Below are 13,419 nucleotides of genomic sequence, written 5' to 3'. Positions count from 1 at the left end.
CTCAGAAAAAAACAAAAACAAAAACAAAACAAAACTCCTTTATGGGAAAACTCTGGACTGAAATGAAAAGGGGAGCCTGGGATGAGGTTATAAAGGTAGAACCACACTTGCTATTCATTCACTCGACAGCCAAGAAGTGACCAGATGTGCAGGAGCGCTGAGGGTTGTCATTCATGTTGTTAGTTTTATAAAAACAAGGTCTTTAAAGTATTACGGAGTCTTTACAGTACTTTGTAATGGGATAGAGAGTGACCAGGAAGATCTTCCATTTCACACAGAGGTTCCCCGGCATTCTCTCAGCAAGCAGTTAAAAGAGTTCCCAAACTTAGAGAGAAATTACATGTTTTGCTTATGAAGACAAATATTCCATTTTTATTGCCCTTCTCCGTGATGACAAATGGCTGTCAGATTTTTTAAATAAGCTCTCTTGATCTGCCCCTTCAGGATAAAGGCGATGCTTCATCATCTCTTAAAAAATAAACTCATGCCAGGGAAAAAGCGTTTGGAAACAGATATTTGGATGTTTCCACTGTTACACGATTTTGTCCCAAGCCCTGCTTGCGATACCTTTCAATCTCTCCTGAGTCTGTCCACTGCAGAAGAATCGGCAACGGAATTTTCTAACTTGTCTTAGAACCTTTTAAACGAGAAGTCTTCATGGGTTTTGACTCCCTTTTATTAAAATTACAAAAATATAGTAATTATGTCATATATAATAAATAATTATAAAAATGTTTCTGTTTGCTTAGAGGAACAGACTTTGGGTGTTAGAGCAATCATGCGGTGCTTACTGTATACTGCCTCACACTGAGGATTGTCTTGTCTTATCCCATGGGGGTGCACCTTGTCTTCTGACCCAGCTGGAAGCTTGGTGACTGCTTCTCTTTTCCCTGCCTCCCCTCTCTCTTGACCTCACCAGCCCACTTTGCCCCAAGGCCCAGCACTGCTCTGCGGGTGCTGCCTTGGTTAAAGGAAATGTAAATCTCAGGCCAGTAGGGATTTCCCAAATCTTGTAGCCTACATTTTGACACGTGTTGCCTTAACCTACTCCGGCTTCCTTATGGCCACAGGATAAACTCTTAACTTCTACAGAAATACTGTGTTTCAGGGCACCTGGGTGGCTCAGTCAGTTAAGCGACCGGCTCTTGATCACTTCAGGGTTGTGAGATCAAGCCCCGTGTAGGGCTTTGAGCTGGGAGGTGGATCCTGCCTAAGATTCTCTCTCTCCCTCTGCCCCTCCCCACCCTCTAATTAAAAAAAAAAAAAAAAAGTGTTTAAAGAAATACTGTGCTTCTGCCTCACCCGGTCTCCACCAACCTCATCAAACCTACTCTTCTCAACTCTTCTCTAGGAGGCTTCCTCCTGCCTACTTATTTGAGGTCTAGGTTTGCACCAAGACCTTGCTCAGAGCCCACTTCCTGCTATCACCTCTTCCGTCCCGGCCTCAGTTGTCCTCTCAGGGCCGTCCCTCCCCTGGGAGCTTTTCTAGAGCGCTTATGTACACGGTTGGGCACTCTCAGCATGTATCATGATGAGAAGGGACTGTCAAGCCTGTGACCACCAGCCTGTGAGCCTCCGCGTAGGCCCAGCACCTGCAGCAGAGCCTTGCCAACAACGGGACATGCTGCACGTAGGCCTCATGCCTTACTGTTCGACACCACAGCTCTATACAGCAGATGCTCATTGGTGACAGCGTGACATCTGGGGTCTTGGAAGTGAACTGTCTGCATCTGTCCCATGCACATTTTTCTAGAGTGGGAGGAGTGGCTGTGAGCTGGGACCCTACAATCACTGCCTGGCTGGCAGCAGAGGGGACCTGTGGGGTGAGAAGCCATACGGGGTGCTCATTTTGTTCTGTTCTGGGGACAGCCGGCTACCTAGAGCCCAGGGAACTGAGGGCTGGATGCTGGCTCATCCCTCAGGTAAAAGCAATGGTCGTAACTGCAGTTCTGGGCCAAAATGCATTTTGTGACGTCCTGAGGCATTTGGGTGCATGAGGCACACTTTAAAAATACATGGAGAATTTAAGGGCTTCTTCCCCCCCCTACACCTGCTGGAAGAACATGTCCGCATGTCTGGGCTAATATTAGGGCTGTTTATTTTCTACGGCTGACGTTTCCTGGGCCATCTACAATTGCTCCTGGGGACAGAGTGACAGATACTCACTTTGGCACTCTTGGTCTAGAAAGGATTAGCAAGGCTCAGTAGGAGCACGTCTGAGCAGTCCAGGCATGCAGACAGACGCCCAAAAATATTTGGGTCATCATCTGACCCAGTCATTCTGGGGTTCAAAGCGGCCCTGACCTAAAGGAGTCCAGTTAGAGGGGGTCATCTCAGATGGGGGCTGATGGTCCAAACGTCCAGTATTACACATAGAGTAAGAAACAGCTTTTCCAGGGGGGAGACTACTTTGGGAAACAAATGAAGGTCTGTAAGGCAACAGTCTCTCTCCCCTCCCCCCCCCCCGCCTTTTTCTTAGATGGTGAGGAGGGAGAGGGAGAGAGGGAATCTTAAGCAGACTTCACGGCCAAAGCGGGGCTCGACGCGGGGCTCGATCTCACAACCCTGAGATCATGACCTGAGCTGAAATCAAGAGTCAGACGCTTAACCGACTGAGCCACCCAGGTGCCCCAGCAGTCTCCCTTCCTAAAACAAAACGTAATTCTTCCAAGCTTTGAGTGAGAAGGGGATGGGGGAGGGGGTCTTCATTTGAGGAGGGCCACTTTGCAAGCATCTCTTTGCCTCTGGGCTTTGCCTCCCCTTTGAGTACCAGGCTCCCCTACTCTCCCTGGTCAGATGAGTTGGGGAAAATGTCTCTTTCCCATGTTGCCTTTAGTACAACTGAGGCAGATTGGAATTCTAATGGGGACTTGACATTTAAAAAAAAAAAGAGGGAAGAAAATAAAGCACAAAACAGTTGCGATATCAAAGCTATTTATTAATGACTAGAACTTCTTTTAGAAGTCCCTAGAAAAATCTCTCCTTTATAGTGTTTAGGCTCTTCCTAGGCTGGAAGCCTTGCAAAACAGATTCCCAAGTGGCTGATGAGTAAACAGCCAGAATGGTAATATGCTCAGGCTTCCTGGGTCTAGTGCAGCAGAAGCAAATAAACAGACAAACACACACACACACACACACACACACACACAAAAGCCACCTCCTTCCCCCCAGAGGACAGCTCCTGGCCGACAGAACCTAAGGCCACTGGAAAAGGACTGTAGCCAGAGCCCAGAGGGGCTGTTGGAGAGGGCTGCCCAAGAGAATCCCCTGGGCCCCCTCTCCCCAAGCAGCACTGGGCGTGATCACCCCACACTGTTCTCCTGGCTGCTTGAGGTCCTTGGATTACAACAATATTTAATGTCAAAATGTTACCCCTCACCGGCTGGGCGAGAGAGCTCAAGTAGACGTCATTTTCTGTTTAGCACCAGGGAAGCCTGTTCTGGGCCCCAGAGAACTTAGAGCCAGGACAGGGCCCCAGGGGGTGGGTAGGATGGCTGAGGTGCTACCCAGAACAAGACCCTCTCCTTTTGAAAACGTAGAGGTACTAGGCTGGTGGTGTGGGGGTAGTAGCTAGGATGTTGTGGGGACAGGTTCCCGAGCTCCACATGAGGACAAAAGGAGCACCATTGAGTACCTACTAGATGTGGGCACTCTAACGCTTAAGTACAGTCACTCCACTCCCCAGCAGCCCTGTGGAACAGGGTCAGAAGTAAGGAGCAACACAACAAGCCAGGGGGCTAGTCAGGACCGCAAAGCCAGGCTTGGTGCCCTCCGGATTCACGGCTGCAGGGGCGGGAGGAAGCTCTCGGCTGGCTGGGCTGAGTTGAAACGGACCTTGAAAAGTTGTTAGGCACAGGGCTGGCCACCAGAAGGCTGAGTGAGGAGGGTAGAGGCCAAAGTTCCCGAGAACCAGGTCCCACAAATCAGTCCAGCCTGAGAACGTGTTTGGATTCCTTGGAGATCCTCACCAACACCATCAGCTGTTGCTGCTCACCCTTCCTGAGACCTCGCTATCAGCCAGGCTTGCCGAGACAGCATTGCCCGTGGGACACCTCATTTGTCTCCCCAGCAACCCTGGGAGGGAGGTAATATTGTCCCCGTTTTGCGGATGAGGAAGTGAGAATTGAAAAGGTGTTTACAACTTGCCTGGGGGCAGGAACCCCTAAGTGGCAGGGCTGGGCTTTGAACCCCTGGAGTCCAACCCCTTCCACTGTCTGCTCTTAGCTCTGTGCCTGCCACAGCTGTTCTGTCCATGCCTGGCCCTGCGGGGCCCCATTTCTTTCCCTGATGTCTTTTGGCATTTGTACCCCAAAGGACCTCAATACCAGGAGATCCCTGAAATCATGGGTTCCCTAGGTTCCCGTGGACCCCATGCCTCGAGGCACCGTTGTCATGGGGATGTTTGTTCCTTTTGAGGCCCGCCTCACCCTCTCCCGGTTAGTTCCCCTGGGGCACCCGACTTTCTCTCCTCGGCCTGCTGGGCCTGCTGAGCCAGCAGCATCTGCCAAGGGGCCTGCAGGAAAATACATGCAGCAGCCTCACAGGTCTCAGGAGCTCCCTCTTGGCAAGCAGCCTGCAAACCTCTGCAGGCGGTGCCCTTGGGGAGGGCTGCTAGTCCTCGCTTGTTTGGTGGCAGTTGGCTCAGGTGCTTGGGCACAATGGACTTTGCTGGGGAGAGGGGCACCAGCTTTCTGGGAGCCGAGGGGTTGGGAACCAGCGGGGCTGCCTCTCCACCCCACATCAGGCCTTCTGGCTGCTTCCAGGCCAACATCTTTGCTCCATTCTGCTGCAGAACAGTTTGCTTGTTTGCTATTTCTACTGCAGTTGCTGTCTGGGGGTTTTCTCTGAAGCGAACTGGTAAGCTCCCAGGCATGTAAATACATTTCTGGCTCAGTGCTGCGCTCACACACATGGGTTCAGCTAGGACAAGGCCCATCCTTATTCCCCCACGGCCTCCAGGTCCTTCTAGAATCTGTACCTTCCAACGGGGCGCCTGGGTGGCTCAGATGGTTAAGCGTCTGCCTTCGGCTCAGGTCATGATCCCAGGGTCCAGGGATGGAGCCCCGTATCGGGCTCCTGGCTCAGAAGGGAGCCTGCTTCTCCCTCTCCCTCTGCCTCTCCCCCTGCTCATGCTCTCTCTCTCTCTCTCTCTCTCTGTATCTCTGTGTCTCAAATGAATAAGTAAAAAAATCTTTTAAAAAAAGTATATGTTTCACTTTATAGAATCTGTACCTTCCAGATACCTCCACCCCCCCCATGCCCCCACATAAGCACAGTCCTAAATAGATTTAGAATCTGGCTCCTGCTTCCTTCCCTGGCCAGTAAAACATCCTTTCGGACTCTCTTAGGGTTAGGCTCTACCCAGAGCCTAACTGTCTTATTCTCTCCCCGTAGCAGGATGCGTGCAGCCCTCCACGTTCAGTCCTCCGCGTTCAGTTGCCATGTTGAACCCCTTTGTTGCACTTCCCCCAAGGCAGGGCCGCCTTCTGAGGATGCAAATGCCCCCTTGGCCTTCCTAGAGCATAGTTGTAGCTAAACCACATGGTATTTCTTTTTCCAGTCAGTTTTATTGAGGTGTAATTTACACCAAGCAAGACATACCTTCTAGTGCACAGTTCCGTGAGTTTGGACAAATACATATGGTCGCATTAGCCCCACCACGATGAGGCTACAGAACACTTCCATCACCCCAAAAGATCCTTTCACACACCTCTGTAGTCAGCCATGCCTCCCACCCCCAGCCTCTTGCCACCACCAGTCTGGATGGGTTTCATTTCTCCCCCATAGTTTTACTTTTTCCAGAATGTCACACGCATGGAATCTGGAGCCTGGCCTCCCTCCCTCAGCACAATCCTATTAAGCTTCACCCATGGTGTTGCACGTATCACTAGTCTATTCTTGTTTAATGCTACGTAGTATTCCAAAGTCAGGATGGACCATAGTGCATTTATCCATTCACCAGTTGAAGGACATTTGGGTTCTTTCCAGTGTTAGGCAATTACAAATAGTGTTGCTGTAAACCTTCGTGTAGAGGTTTTGTGTGGACGTATGTTTTCATCTCTCGGGTAAATACCTAGGGCTGGGATTTCTGAATGGTCAAGTAACCATATATTTAACTTTCAAGAAACTGCCAAACTGTTCTCCAAAGTGGCTGTATTATTTTGCGTTTCTACCAGCAACAGAGGAGAGATCCAGGGACTCGGCATCCCCACCGGTATTAGGCATCGCCCGTTTTCCCCAGCCCTCCCCCTCCCTTTCTACAGGATGCGCTGCATGGCACTCTGATGGTCCATTTGGGGGCTTCGTTCCCTCCAGTGGCAGTCCTGGAGGACAAGAGATCTGTTGATTTCTATATTGCCTACACAGAGTACATCAGGGCAGGAGCTCACTAAGCCTTTGTCACTCACATCAGGTAATGAATGAATGAATGGAGTGCTTTCCAGGGGGCTAGGCAGTTTCTAGAGGACAGAGCTACTGATGCCCCATCCGCCTCATCTGGAACAGCCCTGTGATCCAAAAACCAAAACCAAAATGTGATTCAACCAAGTACCCTGCAGACAGGTGGCAGCGCCTTCCCCACTTGCCACCCCTTCTGGGTGCTGCCCTCGTGGCCTCTCTCTGCTCCCTTTCTCTCGGGTAGCTTCATCCCCTTCCCCACAGTGCAGGTCGAGGCCCATGGCTCCCCCAGGGGACAAGCTCCTGGGGAGGTGTAAAGGCTGCAGGATTAAGAGGGAACTGCTACAAAGGACAGTTGTTACTGTCTGGAACATTCAAACTGAAGCCAAGGAGGTGCGTGAGGGGCTGCTGATACTGAGGGTGGACTGAGAGAGAGGCAGTCCAACAGCCTGGTGGCCCCAGGTCCCCACACTCACGGTGGGTCCTGGGAGTCGTCCCCACAGTGTGCCCAGCTGCTCACTGGAGGGTGTGAGCCCAAATGAGAGGGCGAGCAAAGGAGCTCTGAGAGAAAGAGCTCCAGAGGAAGGCCAGCAGAGGCAGGGTGTGATGGGGAACACACCGTCGCAAGGTGGCAGGGTTGCCTGCCAGAGCAGGCCCGGGGCCTCTGATGCAAGCACATAGCAGTGAAGGGCTGGAGGGCGGCAGCCAACCCGTCCCTGAGGACCTGACCACAGGATGCCCAACCCAGTCTGGCGGCCACACTGCCTCCTGCGTGCCCAGCCGACCGGCTCTGCAGGAGCCTCAGCTGGGACAATGAAGGAGTCTATTGATGTGGAAGGTCAGCCCTTCAGTAGACCTACATGCTGGGGTGCTGAATGGGATGAAGGATCTTTTCAGGAGGGCTTGGGGGCAAGTGGAGGGATGCTGAGGGCTACCGTCCTGGAGGACAGTAGAAACAGACAGGAAAACAAATCAATGACTGGCTCTCCAGAGTCAAAGGTATTCTGTTCCCCTCATGCAGGCTGGCGAGGGCCAGCCACCAGAGAGCTGGAGACATTTTGCAAGCAGAGGAGAGGAATGAAACCTGCAGAGGTGGGGCAGCTGTGAGTTCAGGCTGTGTTCCTGCTGAGGGGAGGCTGGCTGAGTGCTGGCGTGTGACCCTGAGAAAGGCTGGCTAAGGGATGGTCAAGAAAAAAAGAACCTTAGAGATAGGTCATCTACTTCAAACTCCCCTTTCCTACAGGTGAGCTCTCTGAGGCTCAGGGTGGGGAAGGGACTTGCTGGTGGTCACACGGCTAAAGTAGTAGAGGCAAGACCAGAACCCAGTCTCTGGACTCTCTCTCTCTCTTTTTTTTTTTTTTTTTTAAGATTTTGTTTATTTATTTGAGAGAGAGAGAGAGAGGGAGCACAGGCAGGGGGAGCAACGGAGGGAGAGGGAGAAGCAGACTCCCCGCTGAGCCAGGAGCCCAAAGTGGGGCTCGATCCCAGAACCCTGGGATCATGACCTGAGCTGAAGGCAGATGCTTGACTGACTGAGTCTCTCAGGCGCCCCCTGGACTCTTTTAAGAGCGGTTTTGAATCCAGAATCCTAGCAACTCATCAAGAAAATCTAGTCTAGAAAGCTCTTGAAAAGCAAAAGGCTAAAAATGAGCCCAGATCTATTTGGACTGGTTCATTCTTAGCCAAAATGCCTACACTGGTGTTGCCTCTGGCTACACGGGTTTAAGCCTGAGAGTGTGGTACAAATGGACATCTGTCTCCTTTAGAAAACCATTCCAACAAAAAGTGGGCTAGCTGCTCCTGGAAACATCCAGGCCCAGTTTTGCCAGGAAGCACACAACCATGTGGGGCTGTTTCTAGTTTAGGGTATGGCAGAAGGGGGTGGGCTCTGGAGTGGGAGAGGAGGCTGTCCCAACACATGCTTCAGGAATCTTCCCTCCTGCTGAGAGCTGTACAGTGGCTCAGGGAGGCAGCTAGTGGTGGAGGAGGCTCTGCTTACACATAAAAGGCTAACAGTGACCTGAAGCTTACACCACAAAATCACTCATAATTACCCTACATTCCTCCAACTTGTCAACACCATGACCAGGACAGATCCCCATTTCCCGACACAATTTTCCCTATAGTTATAGACCTGTGATGACCTCCAAACTGACTTAACATAGTAATTTTGTTCTGGGGTACCTGGATATCTCTCTCTCTCTCTCTCTCTCATCTGTCTTAGTCTATAAAGTCTACTGGAGGGATATGCCCAAGCTGCCATATTTGTTCCATGAGATCCCAGCTATAGCTGATTGGACCAGAATCAGAGCCTGTCTCAGTGTTGAACAATCTATTGGCTGGTCAGTAACCAATCAGATTCACCCATCTGAGAGTTTTAAATGCGTGCTACAGAACCAGAACTCCATCAGAACTCAAAGGTGATGTAGAGTTGAGGACTTCACCCACAAACCAAAGTTATGAAGAGCCAAGGCTATCAGGAGGCAGAGAAGCTTCTTGAGTAAGCTGGAGAGAAGAAGATGGCACACAGGTGTAAATAGATGAGACACCATGGAGACCCCAGAGAAGGAGAATCAGAGAGAATTTCTGCCTGGAGCCCTAGAGTTCCAATTTCCCAGATCCAATTTCCAAGCGACTGGGCTCTACTTTATTTCCATGAGCTGCACTGTAACCTTACAATAATTACCTCCTTTATTTTGGCTTGTATGAGTGCTTTTCATCCTTTGCATTCAGCAAATCCATTCTAAAGTGCCTTTTTCTTCATGTAATCTGATTTCAAGTATTATAAAAATACTCGCTCACAAATCTCCAGGGGCTGGCCCTGGAGTTGGTGATGGTGTCTGTCTACGTCTCCCTGTGGAGATTTAGGATGAAAGACCATAAGGAAGCTAAACGAGGAGAAGAAGGGGAAACACTCCACTTCGGTGACTGCACAGAAAGTCTTCTGGAGAAAAGGTGCCCAGAAACGGAAAGAGGGCATCTAGTTAGAGAAAGAGTCTTTCATGGCCTTGGCTTGGTCCCTAGAGAGGAAGCGCTCCATGTTTCCTCAAATGGTTCCTTTGTTCCTTCCATAAGCATTGATTGCACACAAATGTGAGCCTGACCCTCAGCTTGGGGCTCAGGAAACAGAGAAATAAGACACAGTTTCTTCTCACAGTTTAGTGAGGGAGACAAACATGTTAGTACTTTGTTAGTTGGTACTGCAACTAAGCCTTTGTTATGGTTTGTCTTCCAGGTGAGTTATTTATCTCTGTGTCAGATTCTTCTGTGAGGTGAAGGGTCCAGAAAAAACAGAAACCCTGGAACATCATCTCTTGTCCCCCACTGAGACTCATGATGAGCCTGGTACTCCGAAGTACTGGAGAATTAATTGACGAGAGGGCCGGGGCTGTGGGCTTGAACTGTTTTGCTCCTCTTTGTCCACGGATGGCTGACTTGGCCCTGGCCAGTAAATCTGGGGGCTCCTGGAGCTCCTGTATCTCCTGGGTCACAAAAGGAGACACAGGAGGGTTGAGGAATGGGGTGAAACCACTCAAATCCATGCTGGGAAAAGAACTCAGAGCACGTGCACTCTAGGTATGTGTGAGTGATGTCTATAGAGAGGTGTCCTAGGACTTATCAATAAAGCCACCCATCTGGGAGTAGGGTCAGTAACAAGACCAGTTCTCCCCAAGTTCACTGGATGCCCTAAGTTTTCTGAGGAGTCACCCAGTTTTGAGAGTCTAAGTAGTTGTACAGAGGACCTGGATATTCCCAACACTAAAATATCATTAAAAACTCAATGTATGCTTTGTGACCTGCGTACGTGAAGAACGGGCTCAAAGAAATGGGGTGGTTTTGTTGCTGTCCAGGCAATTAAGGCCAAAGAGCATCAGCTCTATCAGCAGGCTGGGGAGCTCTAAGCAGCCCCCATGGGTACCTAGACTCCTTGGCAGGAATTCTTCTAAAGCAGAGATGTAGGTTCGTGGCTCCTGTGGCACAGTATCTTGACCATTAAAAGTATAAACCAATCTCCCGCCCCCACATTCTGCTTCAGTGCCATCCAGGCAACTCCTGATCCCAGGCTGCTTGGGAGTGACATTTGTCAAGACAGTTCTGATTTACCATCAGTGTCTTAGGAGGTTAGTTGGCATGAGTTAGTCCTTTAGTGCATCTAAATGCAAGAGCATCATCTTTAAGCAGAGAGAGCGGGACACTTGGTATTCAACGCAGCGTAGAAGCAAGTGTCCCAACGGCCCCAACAGCTTAATATCTCATGCAGAAACAGTGCATTGTGTCACCAAGCCAAAAGCAGACTAAAGATTGATAAACATGGAACTGGAGGCGGGGGAGGGGTGCAAAAGTGACTCTAATATGGGCTGTTCCCAGTAAGCTCTCAAGAGCGCTGAGACATGGGTCATGTGTATTTACCAATATAGCTCACACATGTTTAATTACGTACTCAAATCTAACTAAACTGCAAAGGACCTATAAACACTCCTTTTCCTCTGAAACCTCTGCTTTCAGCATTACCTACCCCCTCCCCACAACACCCTGGCAAAAACTAAATTTAGCCATCTCTTTTTGCTTGTCATAGTTTTCATAGGGGCTTAGACTTACTTGATAGGGCTGATATTATAAGTGAAGTCAAGAAAGAACACATCATTAAAAAATGTTCAGGGCCAGCAAAATGCCTTTGAAATTGCTTGCTTTTGAGCTGGAAATGTGAACTAGCATAGCGGGAGCACATCTTGATGCCTGCATTAGGAAGATAATAGAAACTTAATGCTATTCCTTGTGCTACTTTTAATGCCACGGGCAATTCCGAGCTCTAACAAATTAACAGTGGGACGTTCTTTTCTTTAGGAAAAAGAAAATAGGATTTATTGGTGACATGGACAGCCCACCACATTTCTGACTCAGTCACCTCCTCCTCCCCTGAAATAACCCAGCTGCTACTAACCTTGGAGTTCTTCCCCTCCCTAAGAAACCTGGCTCCGGCCTTCCCCCTTGATACCAAGGTCGGTAAAGTCTGACATTCAAGGCAGCAGTGCTGCTCTGAGGGTTGAGAGGGACAGTGTTTCCATCTTTAAAGCCTGGTACATTTTGTTCTAAACTGCATTCCAAGAAGGTCTGAGTGTGAAGCAATATTGAGAAAGGCCCAGCCTGAGCACTGCCCCCCACCCCCGCCCCCAGGAGACGGTACAGAAGCAAGGCCCTCCTCTGATTAATAGGTTAACTCTCAAAGTCTTTATATAGTTGTACTATATGGTATATGATTACATTAGGTGAATATGAACAAGACCCTTTCTCTGTGTATAGGGTGTTATAGACAAATTCTCCAGGGAGAATCACCATAGAAGAAGCCAAAATCTCCTTGGGCAGGCCACCTCTCTGGACCTCAGTTTCTTTATCCATTAATTGAGATGATTTGAGTCAGTGGTTTTTGACCAAGGGTGACTCTGCTCCCCAGGGGACATTTAGCATCTGGGGATATTTTGGGTTTAACAATATGGGGGAGTGTGCATGCTACCGGCATCTACAGACGCTGCTAAACAATCCTATGGTACACAGGGCAGCCTCTTGCAACAAAAAATTATTTGGCTCAAAATGTCAGTAGGGTAGAGGCTGAGAAACCCTGAAACGCATAATCTCTAAGTTCCCTTCAAGCTATAAAAATATCTGCCTTTTTGCACGAGTATTAATAACCCACACAAGCACATATATTTGGGACCTCCTAAGTTTTGATGACAAGGCCCAAGGCACTTGTCTCAGAAACCAAGAGGAAATTTGCTTTCGTCGCTAACTCGTGGGGCTCACCTTCTAAGCCAAGACCAGGACCATCTGCCGCCACCTTATCTGTCATCCCCAGCACCAGCAGAACACTGATCATCAAGGAAGCCATTCCCAGTCAGAGAAGCTTGATGGGGGTGGGGCCAGAGTCCATGATGACCTCATTTCCGCAGTCAGCTAGGTCATCACTTGTCACCAGACTTTTCTCACTGCCAGATTCCTCTCATTATCCAGTGAACTCTGTTCCCATCTGTCAGCCATGCCTGTCAGGCTCCCAGGAGGGCCATCTTACTTCCTTGTCCATTTCTTTCCTCCCTTGGGACTTAGGTTTGCCAGCTCTGGAGACACACCTTCCCCTGAGCTGGGGACTAAAGCTCTTTAATTCCCCCTGGAGACTTGGACTCACAGTCCTGACAAAGATAACAGGATTCAAGCTGTGAGCTTTTGTTCCAGGCTTTGGAATGCAGGGAGAGGTTTGATGTTCATAACAATGGCATGCATGGTATCACTTCTTCCTCCTGCACCTATGGCAGACATGGCTAATCGACCAAGAAACTTTCCCCCCATTGAACTGGAGCATGGCTAAACACAGCACAGCCACTTCCAAGTGATCAGAGATAGCATTCTCATGTTAATCAGTTTGCTATGCCAGTCTCTGGACCATTCAAACGAAGATGGTAGGGGTCAGGAGAGGCAAGCAGATGAGACCCTCAGCTAGATTACAAGTTCCATGGTCTGGACAAGGACAGGTCTGTTTCACTCACTAGTCTATTCCCACTATACACAAGCTCAATAAAAATTGTTCAATAAATGAGGGGCCTCCCAACTTGTGGTCACCCTAAGAAGCACATTGCCTGCTTGGCTGCTGGAGTGAATGGATAATCCACAGTTCATCTTCTGGGCTAATGCCGGATAGAGCAGCCCTGGGGAAGGAAGGGAAGGAAGGAGGAAAGGTACTCTAGTGAACTCTACTCTCAGCTCTAAAAGGGGACTGTGGGAATGATGGTTTCCATTATTTCTAAAAGAGGGGTAATGGCGGGGCGGCTGGGTGGCTCAGTTGTTAAGCTGCTGCCTTGGGCTCAGGTCATGGTCCCAGGGTCCTGGGATTGAGCCCCATGTGGGGGCTCCCTGCTCAGTGGGGAGCCTGCTTCTCCCTCTCCCTCTGCCTGCTGCTTCCTCTGCTTGTGCTCTCGCTCTCTGTCAAATAAATAAATACAATCTTAAAAAAAAAAAAGAGGTGTAATGGCTGTG

The sequence above is a fragment of the Callorhinus ursinus genome, unplaced genomic scaffold, assembly GCF_003265705.2.
Source record: "Callorhinus ursinus isolate GAN/ISIS: 27379988/994484 unplaced genomic scaffold, GSC_fseal_2.0 scaffold9, whole genome shotgun sequence".
NCBI lineage: Eukaryota > Metazoa > Chordata > Mammalia > Carnivora > Otariidae > Callorhinus > Callorhinus ursinus.
Note: the sequence above shows the minus strand (reverse complement) of the source record.